The following is a 13,876-nucleotide window of genomic DNA, read 5'->3' on the forward strand; positions in this document are numbered from 1 at the left end:
AGTCTTACTTCAGTGGTGGGCAAGTTTTTGGAGAAGATCCTGAGAGGCAGGATTTATGAACATTTGTAGAGGCATAATATGATTAGGAATAGTCAGCATGGCTTTGTCAAGGGCAGGTCATGCCTTACGAGCCTGATTGAATTCTTTGAGGATGTAACAAGCCCCATTGATGAAGGTAGAGCAGTGACTGTAGTGTATATGGACTTCAGTAAGGTTCCCCATGCAAGGCTCCTTCAGAAAGTAAGGAGGCATGGGATCCAAGGAGACTTTGCTTTGTGGATCCAGAATTGGCTTGACCACAGAAGGCGAAGGGTGGTTGTAGATGGTTCGTATTCTGCATGGAGGGTGGTGTCCTGCAGGATCTGTTCTGGGACCCTTCTTCTTCTTCTTTGATTTTTATAAATGACCTGAATGAAGAAGTAGAAGGGTGGGTTAGTAAGTTTGCTGATGACTCAAAAGTTGGAGGTGTTGTGGATAGTCTGGAGGGTTGTCAGAGGTTACTGTGGGATATCGATAGGATGCAGAACTGGGCAGAGAAATGGCAGATGGAATTTAACCCAGATAAGTGTGAAGTGGGTAATCTCGGTAAGTCAAATTTGAAGACAGAATGTAGTATTAATAGTAAGACTCTTGGCAGTGTGGAGGATCAGAGAAATCTTGGGGTCTGTGTCCATAGGACACCCAAAGCTGCTGCGCAGATTGACAGTGTTGTTAAGAAGGTGTATGGTGTACTGTATTGGCCTTCATCAACCATGGGACTGAGTTCAAGAGCCCTGAGGTAATGTTACAGTGATATAGGACCTGGGTCAGACCCCACTTGAGTACTATGCTCAGTCCTGGTCACCTCATGACAGGAAGGATGTGGATACTATAGAGAGAGTGTGAGGAGATTTACGAGGATGTATTGGAGGGTCTATCTTATGAGAATAGGTTGAGTGAACTTGGCCTTTTCTCCTTGGAGCGATGGAGAATGAGAGGTGACCTGATGGAGGTGTATAAGATGATGAGAGGCATTGATCGTGTGGATAGCCAGAAGCTTTTTTCCCAGGGCTGAAATGGCTAACATGAGGGTTCATAGCTTTACATTGCTTGGAAGTAGGTACAGAGGGGATGTCAGGGGTAAGTTTTTCACACAGTGGTGGGTGGGTGGAATGCACTGCCGGCAATGGTGAGGGAGGCAGATACAATGGGGTCTTTTAAGAGACTCCTGGTTAGGTTCATGGATCTTAGAAAAATAGAGGGTTACGCAGAATTCTAGGCAGTTTCTAGAGTAGGTTACATGGTCAGCACAACGTTGTGAGCCAAAGGGGCTGTAATGTGCTGTAGATTTCTATGTTCTATATTCTGTCCAGTTCCTTATACCATCCGTATAAAATAGCCCTTGAGTTAGATACGTTGAGGCTGAGGGAGTTCCTTCCAAGGTTGAGTGCGGTCTTGTGTGTGTGTGTGTGTGTGTGTGTGTGTGTGTGTGTGTGTGTGTGTGTGTGTGTGTGTGTGTGTGTGTATGTGTGTGTGTGTGTGTGGAGTTTGTATGTGTATGTGTGGTGTGTGTGTGTGTGTGGAGTTTGTATGTGTATGTGTGGTGTGTGTGCGTGTAGTTTGTATGTGTATGTGTGGTGTGTGTGTGTGTGGAGTTTGTATGTTTGTGAGGTGTGTGTGTGGAGTTCGTATGTTTGTGAGGTGTGTGTGTGGAGTTTGTATGTATATGTGTGTGTGTGTGTGTGTGTGTGTGTGTGTGTGTGTGTGTGTGTGTGTGTGTGTGTGTGTGTGTGTGTGTGGTGTGTGTGGAGTCTGTATGTTTGTGAGGTGTGTGTGTGGAGTTTGTATGTATATGTGTGTGTGTGTGTGTGTGTGTGTGTGTGTGTGTGTGTGTGTGTGTGGTGTGTGTGGAGTCTGTATGTTTGTGAGGTGTGTGTGTGTGGAGTTTGTATGTATGTGTGTGTGTGTGTGTGTGTGTGTGTGTGTGTGTGTGTGTGGTGTGTGTGTGTGGTGTGTGTGGAGTCTGTATGTTTGTGAGGTGTGTGTGTGTGGAGTTTGTATGTATGTGTGTGTGTGTGTGTGTGTGTGTGGTGTGTGTGGAGTCTGTATGTTTGTGAGGTGTGTGTGTGTGTGTGTGTGTGTGTGTGTGTGTGTGTGTGTGTGTGTGTGTGTGTGGTGTGTGTGGAGTCTGTATGTTTGTGAGGTGTGTGTGTGGTGTGTGTGGAGTCTGTATGTGTATGTGTGGTGTGTGTATATGTGTTTAGAGGCCTAAAGGAACTCTGGTACAACAGGGAGATGGGCACCAATTGTTGGAGTCACTCTTTGCACAAAGAGAAAAGACTGTGTTCATTGGAGAACAACCAACCCAGTGCTGGACTCCCATGGACAGCCAAAAGCTCAGGGTGGTGTCCCAGGATAGCCGTTGTCAGCTGCTTTAGCAATGACCTTTCCTTCCATCCCATTTCCTAAATTCCTCCCCCACTGGCCCTTCCAGACTGCTTGTTACAGATCCCAACAATCCCACATCTCCCCTCTCTGACTGCTTTGTACACACACATACACACACTCACACACATATATACACACACACACTCATTCACACATATACACACACACATACACACTCACACGCATATATACACACATATACTCACACACACATATACACACACACATATATACACACACACTCACTCACACATACACACACGTACACACTCACACACTCACTCACACATATACACACTCACACACATATATACACACACATACATACACACACACTCACACATATACACACTCACACACACACACACATATATACACACACATTCACACACACGTATACACACACACATTCTACACACCTATAAGCACACAAGTACACACATACACATAGAAACAAATACACACACACACACACACACTCACACACACACACACACACACTCACACACACACACACACACACACACACACACACACACACATTCTACACATCTACAAGCACACAAGTACACACATATGCATGCAAACACTCACACACAAGTCAATGAAGTCAATGGTGTGATTGGAGTGAATGCTTCAGCAATCCATTGCATCCGCTCTATAGGGGATTGGTCTACAGCGTCACTAGAGCCCTGTTGTCTGGCCTTGCCCATTTCTTCACCTGGTCTCCTCCAGGTGCTCTGTTTCCTTCCACCTTCCAAAGATCTACAGGTTAGTGAGTGGTGGGCACAGCACGTTGGTGCTGGAAGCACAGCAACACTTCCAGGCTGCCCCCAGCACATCGCCGACTGTATCGGTCGTTGCTGCAAATGACACATTTCACTGTAAGTTTAATTGTTTCGATGTACACGTGATAAATAAAGTTGATAAAGCTAATCTTTAAGAATACTTCTGGGAATAGTGCCAGGATTCGAGGGCCTAAACTACAGGGAGAGGTTGGGCAGGCTGGGACTCTATTCCTCTGAGTGTAAAAGTGATCTGATAGTGATGTTCACACAAAATTAAGAGGAACACAGACAGGTTGAACATACAGAGTCTCTTTCCCAGAGGAAGGGAATCAAAAACTAGAGGGCAGAGGATTCAGGTGAAAGGAGAAAGATTAAAAGGGGTCTGCGCATCGCAGGTGGTGGTGGGCGTCTGGGAGTAGCCGCCAGAGGAAGTGGTTGAAGCAGGAACAATAACAACATTTAACAGACACTTGGGCAAGTACGTGAGAAGGAAGGGTTTAGAGAGAAACGGGCTAAATGCAGGCAAAAGGGAGCAGCTTAGATAGGCATCTGGGTCAGCATGGGCAAGTTGGGCCAAAGGGCCAGTCTCCACACTGTGTTCCTCAGTGACTCTGAGTGTGAGGGAGAGGGCGGGTGTGGGTGTGTGTGCGTGCACAGAGCAGGTAGCTTCATGGTCCCGTTCACTTTATAAATTGCTGATTAAAGAATCATTGGCATCATTTTCCCTTAATCCATTCACCCCCCCCACTTCCCTTTACCTCTGATGTTGTACGCAGCCAAGTGGGTTAAGGACGCAGCTGATTAGCTGAACACCATATGATTGATGGTTCTTTTGTTAAATGAAGAGTTGTTTTGAATAGGATGTTGGTTCTTAATACAATGATGTACCTTTTCTCTGTCACCCCTTTACTAAGTCAGAGGTGGTGGAAAGCAGGATAACTGGGGCGGGGGGTTGTTGTTGGAAGACCAAAGGGAAGAACTCTGTTCCTAAACCTTACTTTTATTATCCTTAATTATTTGGATGGAGGTACGGAGTTATTGACGCTGCTGTGTATATTTGACATAATGCAATGGCCCATGTTGGTTAGGTTTTTTTTTGAAGGTTTTTTATTTCTTATTTACTCCTTTTTTCGTAATCACTGAGTTTGGGAGGTTATTATATATGGATTATCATCTGTTTGTATTTAGACTTTAACCTATTAATTATGTATTCTCAAACTCTCTGTATCTATGTTTCTCTTATGTTTGTTTAAAATTAATAAAAAGATATAAAAAGAAAGAAAGGGAAGAGCTCTGACCACACTCGAGTTAACACTGCAGACTCCGCGGTTTTGCTCTCAGTATTTGAACACAAGAACACACTACATTTTGCACCATTCTGTTATTTTGCAATTGTCTCTGTAATTATTGTTCTATTTACACAAGCAAGGAATTTCAGTGCACACTAGTGCACATAATGATAGACTAACCAGTAGTGCAATGCTTCACAGTGCCAGCAACCCGGGTTCAATTCTCACCATTGTCTGTAAGGAGTTTGCACGTTCTTCCTGTGACCATGTGGGTTTCCTCCAGGTGCTCCGGTTTTCTCCCACAGTCCAAAGACTTTGAGGTTAGGGTTAATACGCTGTGGCCATGCTATGTCAAAGTTGAGCTTATAACATCTGCACAAGTCCAGGAATGTACAGGAGCGATGAAAAACTTACTCACAGCAGCATTACAGGTGCAGAGCATCAGATAAACAGCATTCAGAAGAAATACATACATTAAACATAAATTATACACACTTTCACAAGAAAGAACAGAGTTCGAACAAAACAAGTCTATTGTAGTGCAAAGTGATCAGAATGGCTAAGATGGTGCTAAACTGTAGTGATTAGGGTTGTGCTGGATGGTTCAAGAACTGAATGGACGAAGGGGAGTAGCTGTTCCTGAAATTGCTGGAGTGGGACTTCAGACTTCTGTACCTCCTACCCGACGGGAGCTGTGAGAAGATGACCAGCCCTTTCACTTTAAACTGTGTCCCCTCATTCCAGACTCTCCCACTAGTGCATTGGACATCTATCCTGTCACACCCACCCACTTAGGATCTCATTATTTATTGCAGCTATTCTCTCCTTATTCTTCTAAACTCTAAAGTATACCTGTTGAACCTTTCTTAATAGGACAACCCTCTCAATCCAGCAGTTATCTCAGTTTGACGGCTCTGGGCCTGTACTCATTGGAGTTAGAAAAACGAGGGTGGATCTCATGGAAACCTGCTGAATATTGAAAGGCCTAGATCAAGTGGATGTGGAGAGGATGCTTCCTATAGTGGAGGAGTGTAGGGTCACAGAATATTAAGATGTCCCTTTAGAGTAGAAATGAGCAGGAATTTCATTAGCCAGATGGCCGTGAACCCGTGGAATTCATTGCTACAGACGGCTGTGGAGGCCAAGTCATTGAGTATATTTAAAGCCGAGGTTGATACGTTCTTGATTAGTAAGAATGTCAATGATTACGGGGAGAAGGCGGGAGAATGGGGTTGAGAGGGAAAATAAATCAGCCATGATTGAATAGCGGAGCAGACTCGATGGGTTGAAAGGTCTAATTAGGCACCTTTCTTATGGTCTTACGATATAGCTGCCTCTCTGTCTCTTCACGTCTATCCTCTCTCTATCTCTACAAACAGATATAGTCTGTTCAATATTCCCTGTTTTAGCCCTAGTTTCTTACTCGCAATAATGTCATACTGTCACTCGTCTGTCAGTCTATTCACAGTTATATTCACTGTACTCTGGGGAGTCTTAATGAACTGTTTAGGATGATGGTGTGTTCAGTGTAGGCTCAGTCAGCTTCAGAAAGAACCATGCAATGCTGGCAGTGAATATGTCTAAAGCTCGCCGTATAATGTATTCACTGCTCTGCTCACATCCAGACTGAACTGAACAGATAAAATTCTCACAGATGCTGTGAAAAATGTCCCTGAACTGTTGTTATTAACATATAATTTATTCCGGAAAAGGAAATCACATTTGTCACGCTTGCCATTCCCCAATTAAAGTACAAGGTTGCTTTTTTGAGGTTGGGTGATGAATTTTAAAGATTTTTTTTGGTTTTCTTTTGCATCCTATTTTTTCTGTAACGTGTGACTGCCCTTCCTCACCTATTCACTGATTTGGTCAGTGGGTTGTCCCTAGGAATGAATTCTAGCCACAGAGTGATGCGGTTAAGCCAATTAATTGAGCCTGTTTGAAACCTTTGAGGAAGTGACAAAAGATATCGACGACAGCAGAGCAGTGGATGTGGTGTATATGGATTTTCGTAAGGCATTTGACAAGGTTTGCCATGGTTGACTCATTCAGAAAGTCAGGGATGCAGGGAAACCTAGGCGTGTGGATTCAGAATTGTCTTGCAGAGGGTAGTTATAGATGGAGTGCATTCTGCCTGGAGCTCGGTGATCAGTGGGATCTGTTCTGGGACTTCTGCTTCTTGTAATTTTTGTAAATGATTTAGATGAGAAGGGTGGGTTAGTAAGTCTGCAGATGACATTAAGGTTGTCATAGCAGGACATAGATATGATGCGGAGCTCGGTTGGTACGTGGCAAATGGAATTCAATCAGAAAAGTGTTAAGGTATTCACTTTGGATGACCAAATTTGGAGGCAAAGTATAAGGTTAATAGCCGAATTCTTAGCAGAGCGATCTTAGGTTCATGTCCATTGATCCCTCAAAGTTTATGCGCTAGTTAAGAAGGTGTGAGGTGCGTTAGCTTTCATCAGTTGGGTTATTGAATTCAAAATATTTGAGGTAATGTCACAGTTCTATAAATCCTGGACAGACACCTGAGGGAATGAAATCCAGAGATTCACACTCTTTTGTTAAAGAAATTCCTCCCCGTCTCTGTTCTAAAGAAACATCTCTCTAATCTGGAGCTGCTCCCCCACTATAGGAAACATCCTCTTCACATCTGCTCTTTCTAGGCCTTTCAATATTCGGTGAGTTTCAACGAGATCCCCCCCACCCCACCCTCATTATTTTAAACTCCAGCAAATACTGACACAGAGACATCAAATGCTCCTCATTTGTTCACCCTTTCATTTCTGGAATCATTCCTGTGAACCTCCTCTGGACCCTCTCCAATGCCAGCTCATCTTTTCTTAGATAAGGGCCCCAAAACGGCTCACAATACTCCAGCTGTGGTCTGACCTATGCCTTACAGAGCCTCAGCATTACATCTTTGCTTTTATATTTTAGGCCACTCAGATGGGTTCATTGTTCAGAAATGTGATGGTGGCAGGGAAGAGTCTGATTCTGAAACGCTGAGCATGTGTCCGCAGACTCCTCTACCTCCTCCCTGTGTCCATGAAGGAGCTGAGTTTACAACCCCGTGCAGCCTTTTTCCGATCGTGAGCAGTGGCACCTTCATACCAGGCACAATGCAACAAGTCAAAATGTTCTCCAAGATCAAGATCTAGAATGTTTAATGTCACTTCCTGTACACAGATATAAAGCAGAACAAAGTAATTGTTCCTCTGGATCTGATGCAGCATAAAAAATTACAATAAGATAAAGAACACATTAAATTCACAATAAATGTAAGTGCTCAAGATAACTTACTTACATTGACTGATTGTACGTCCATAAAGTGACGCCAGACAGGAGTCTCTGTACATCAGGTGACTGACAGGAATTGGTAATGTGATGGTGGAGGGGGGTGGGGAGGATGGGTTAGTTGTTGGAAGTGATCATCAGCCTCACTGCTTGGGGGAAAGTAACTGTTTTTGAGTCTGGTGGTCCTGGTGTGGATGCTGTGTAGCCTCCTCCCTTATGGGAGTGGACAAACAATCCGTGAACGGAGCGGCTGGGATGCTTGGTGATACTGCTGGCCTTTTCCCGACACCTTTCTGTACGTACGTCCGTGATGGTGGGTGGGCCGTGCTGGCCCTGAGCGGGTCTGACTACCTGACCGCTGCAGTGGAGCTTCTGTACCACGCAGTGATGCAGCACGGTAGGCCGTTCTCCACTGTGCATCTGTCGAATTTCACGGGCACTGACGTTCATAGTCCAGCTCTCTTCAGCCTCCTCAGAAAGCAGGGGAGTCGGTGAGCTTTCCTGACTGTGTAGGATGCGTTCTGGGACCACGAGAGATTGTGTGAGATGTGAACTGCTCGCAGTTTCTACTGCTGTGCCGCCAACGTAAAGAGGGGCGTGAGTGGTGTGAGTTCTCCTGAGGTCGATAAGCATCTCCTTCATCTTGTCGATATTGAGGGAGAGGTTGTTTGCTTGGCACCAGACCTTGAGCTCTTCCACCTCCTCTCTGTAGGCCGTCTCATCATTGTTGGTGAGACGACGATGTCATCAGCAAACGTGGTTACTCAGCAGTTTGGCAATGCTGTCACGTGTGAACAGTGTGTACAGCGCTGGGGGGGCAGCCACGTTAATGATGAGGAGGAGGGAGGAGCAGTTGTGCCTCCTGACTCCTGTTGGTTAGGAAGTTCAATGCCACAGTTTCACTGTGGTGTAGTTAGACTGGGGAGGAGGAGTTTGTTCACCCCGTTCTGTGGGACAATAGCGTTGGATGCCGAACTGAAATCTAGAAACAACATTCCGACATAAGTGTCCTTGTTTTCCAGGCGTGTTCAGGCTATGGCATCTGTCATACAGTGGTTCTGTCGGTAAGCATATTGGTGAGTGTCCAGTGTGGCAGGAATGGAATTTTCATTGTGTGCCATTACCAGCCAATCAAAACACTTCATAACGATTGGCATCAGGGCCAATGTGTGGTAGTCATTTAGTTCTGAAAGTGTAGAGTTCCTTCGTGCATTGATGATGGCTGCAGATTTGAAGCATGTGGGGGCAGCAGCCTGGATGAGGAGTACTCAGCATGGGATCCCCACTCTTCCCACTGCTGCCATCAGGCAGGAGGTACAGGAATCTCAGGGCCCACACCACCAGGTTCAGGAACAGTTATTACTCCTCAACCATCAGGCTCTTGTACCAGAGGGGATAACTTAACTCAGCTTCACTTGTCTATCCCTGAACGGGACCCACTTTCAAGGACTCTTCATCTCATGTTCTTGATATTTATTGTCTATTTATTTTATACTGTCTTTTTGTTCTTTCTTTTCATATTTGCACAGTTTGTTGTTTTATTGTGCACATTGGTTGTTTGTCCATCCTGTTGGGTGCGGTCTTTTATTGACTCTATTGTGTTCCTTGTAATTACTGTGAATGCCCACAAGAAAATGAATCTTGGGATTGTATATGGTGACTTATATGTACATGGGTAATAAAGTTATTTTGAACTTTGAACTTTGGGATGTTGTCTGGCCAGGCATCTGTATGGGGGCAGAGTTCTTCTCACTGTTACTGACAGTGGTTGCTCATGGGGGGGGGGGGGGGGTAGCTTTTATGGCCGGCGTTGCGTTGCATGTCTCTAAGTGTGCATAAACATTGTTTGGAGCATCAGGGAGGGGGGGTGTCACGGTCCAGCCGAAGCTGTTTTCCCTTGCATAGTCAGTAATGCCCTTGATGGCCAGTCACATACACCAGGGTTCATTATTAGACAGGAGTTCCTGAATTTTTTTCTGAATTTTTGATGCTTAAGGTGAGGTTTCACGTGACTGCTCTGTCTCCCGGGGTTGTAGCAGGGATCACTCCTTTGCGTTCAGCCAGGGCTTCTGATTGGACTGTGAGATACCAATGTCACCTACGCATTTACAGATGTAGCCCCTGACTGATCAGGCATATTCCTTGAGGCCTGTGTCTTCTCTTTTTGTGGTGGTCTCTTGGAACGCCTACCAGTTAGTCCACGATATCCGTGTAGAAATTTGCTCGCGCCGTTGGTGATCTCAAACTTCCAATGAAATAAGCTGCTGGTATGCCTTTTTCATGGTTGTGGTCGAGAGGGAAAGGGATCAGATGGTGAAGCAGGCTAGACGGGCTGAATAGCCTAATTCTGCTCCAATGCCTTATGGTCTTTTGGTCTTGTTCATTCTGCTTAATCTCAACCATTTGCACCTTGACCATAGCCCTCCATTCCCCTCCCATCCATGTACTTATCCAAACTGTTCTTAAATGCTGCAATTGAACCTGCATCCACCACCCTCTGGCTAGAGAAATTTCTCCTCATCTCTGTTCTAGATGGGCTGAAGGTTTGTTTCTGTGTCTTTGAATTGATGAGTCTATGACCAGTCCTTTCCTTCTCCATGTTGGGTCCAGGATAGATCTGAGAAGTTGACACCTGTGTGAAGTTCGTTCAGTGGGACGTGTGGCATGCACGTGCTTAGTGAAGGGGTCATCTGTAATCTAACACACGTCCCCAGACAGGCAAACGTTTCTGTGCCGATCACAGGGGCAAACCATCTGTAAATTAGGGAAATGCATTTCAGGAAGGAGATCTTGCTCAGTAGAAATGTAATATCACAACAAAAATGCACAGGTATGACTCTTTAAATCATACAGTTCCATGTAAAGATCTTCTGAATAAAACAGAAAGGGTTTTATTTGTATTAAGGGATGATAGGATAAAGCGCAGTTGGGGGTGTTGTGAGTGAGGAAACAGATTCGATAGGCCTCACGGACAAGGATTCTGGACACAGCCTTGGCAGTAAAGGATTTTATTTACAGAAGGCAAACGTGGGAAAATGGCAACAGAGGCAACACGCACACACGCACAATTTACAGCAGTAAGATCAGCAATAAAACACATGGACAATTACTAACAAATGTGGGAAAATCACGTGGGAACAAAGTACACACACACACACACACACACACACACACACACACACACACACACACACACACACACACACACACACACACTCACTCACTCACTCACTCACTCACACACTCACACACTCACACACACACACACACACACACTCACTCACTCACTCACTCACTCACACACTCACACACACACACACACACACACACACACACACACTCACTCACTCACTCACTCACTCACACACTCACACACTCACACACACACACACACACTCACACTCACACACACGGGAAAAGTCAATACGCTACCCATGCCCCCTTGACTTTGCATGGGCACGGCTCTCCTGCTCAGGGACAATACTCACAGGGTGTTGACCTATTCAATGCACAACTCACCAACAGCAGGGTGATCCCTCGGAGATAGCAAAAAAGAGAGCGGGTCTAGGACATGTGGCTTCCTTTATAGTGCAGCAAGGCTGGTGAGCCCAGCCCAGGTAATTCACAGGGAAGCCAATGGGTCGGTGCCAGCCGAGTTAAGCTGATCACAAAGGCCAATTGCCCGAGGCCAAGTTCAAGGCTAATTAAAGCAGCCAATGGTTAGGTGTGCATTGATGGGCGAGGAGGGGTCAAACCTCGATTGGCAGGTGGCATGGCTTTCGACCAGGTAATGGGCACGTGACAGTCATGACCCCTCCAGTACAGGGGGTATCCTGGCTGGCTACATCACTGCCTGGTTTGGAAACACCACTGCCCAAGAATGGAAACGCCTACAGAAAGTGGTGGACACAGCCCAGTCCATCACGGGAAAAGACCTCCCCGCCATTGAGCTCAGTTACAAGGAGCGCTGCCACAGGAAAGCAGCTTCCATTATCAAAGACCCCCGGCACTCAGGCCACGCTCTCCCCTCTCTACTGCCATCGGGAAGGAGGTCCCACACCATCAGGATCAGGAACAGTTATTACCCTTCAACCATCAGGCTCCTGAACTGGCACAATAGCACCATAATATTGTAAGATAATCGTGTTGGGATTCCTTGAGTCTGGTTCTCTCATGTAAGTGAAGGGTTTGGTTACAGATAAGACATCCATGTGGGTTGTAATTACCATGGAAAGCAGGGCATTAAAACAGTGCACTGAGAACCATTTCAAAACACACCGAGTCTCTCTCTTCCTTATCCTTACCTCTTCCTCAGTGGCAACTTCACTAATTACTCCTGTACACCTGCTCGTTAATGCAAATATCTAATCAGCCAATCACGTGGCAGCAACTCAATGCTGAAAAGCATGAAGACCTGCTCAAGAGGATCAGTTGTTGTACAGACCAAACAACAGAATGGGGGGGAACTGTGATGGTCGTTGGTACCATACAGGACGGTTTGAGTATCTCAGAAACTGCTGATCTCCTGCGAATTTCATGCACAAAGTGTGGGTTTTATAAAGAATGGTGTGAAAAACAAACAATAAACAACTAGTGAGTAGCAGTTCTGTGAGCAAAAACACCTGATTAATGAGAGAGGTCAGTGGAGAATGGTCAAATTGGTTCAAGCTGACAGGAAGGCGACAGTAACTCAAATAACCACACGTTTCAACGGCACTATAATCTATGGAGGGAGTCTGATATAACATCAGGAAGCACTGAAGACTCTCAACAGCTAAGATAGCATCAGCAAAAAGGAAACCGAGACAACATCACAGATGGGATGAAGGGTCTGGGATTGAAAAGTTGATTTTTTTATCCATCTCCATAGATACTGCCCGACCTGCTGGTTACTCCAGTATTTTATGTGTATTACTCTGGATTTCCAGCATCTGCAGAATCTCTTGTGTTTACGCATTCCAGCAGTGGAGTGCAGAAGAGCATCTCTGAACAGACAATACGTCAAACCTTGAAGTGGATGGGCTACAGTAGCGGAAGACCATAGACATACAGCACACACTCAGTAGACAATATATGAGGTACCTTCTGTAAGAGCAAACCTTTACTGGCAATCTGGTGTTTGGAATCCCCGGTCAACAGTCAGACATCAGCAGGGTTTATTTCTGAATAACGTTCCTCTCCACTGAGTGAGCTCATGGCATTGGGCTGGATCCATGGCTCTCTGTGTTAATATTTGTCTCTCAATCCTAATCCATATGGGTGTAGATTGGGAATCATCTTTCCTTAGATCCACAATACTGATTAGATGCATTTTATTAATCATAAGAGGCTTTAAGGACATCAGACCATAAGACATGGGAGCAGAATTAGGCCATTTAGCCCATCAGCTCAATGCTCTGCCATTCCATCACGGCTGATTTATTTTCCTTCCTGCCTTCTCACTGTAATCTTTGACAGCCTTACTATCCTGTGAATTTGACAGGTAGAAATGGGATTGGTTTATTATTGTCACTTGAGCTTATCTCACATACTGTCCATACAGATCAATCTATTGCCCAGCCCAGTGCGATAGCGCATGGTTAAACAGTAACAATGCGCAATGAAGTGAGTAACAGAAAGTGAAATGTGGGTAAATAATAAAGTGCAAGATAATAACGAGATAGGCTGTGAGGCCAAGTGTCTATGTTATTGCACAAGAGATCCAGTCAGGGGTCTGATAACAGTGTCCCTGAGCCTGGTGGTACATACAGTACTTTCAGACTTCTGCATCTTCTGCCTGATGGGAGAAGGGAGAATAGAGAACCCTTGGGGTGGGTGGGGTCTTTGGTTATGTTGAGGGCTTTACTCAGGCAGCAGAAGTTTAGGCAGATTCCATGGAGTTTCTGTGACGTGCTTAGCCTTGTCCACGCTCTCTGCAGTTTCTTTTAATCACTTGCAGAGCAGTTGCTAACCAAGCCGTTATCTTGCTTTCCTCTCAACTGTGGCACCCTTCACTAGATCTTGGGGCCTTTCTGTGTTGATGTTTTGAGGGAAGTCTGTTGCAAAGATAACTCTTGGACCTTAGGGGTTAAT

This window comes from Hemitrygon akajei, chromosome 3, assembly GCF_048418815.1.
Source record: "Hemitrygon akajei chromosome 3, sHemAka1.3, whole genome shotgun sequence".
NCBI classification, from domain to species: Eukaryota; Metazoa; Chordata; class Chondrichthyes; order Myliobatiformes; family Dasyatidae; genus Hemitrygon; species Hemitrygon akajei.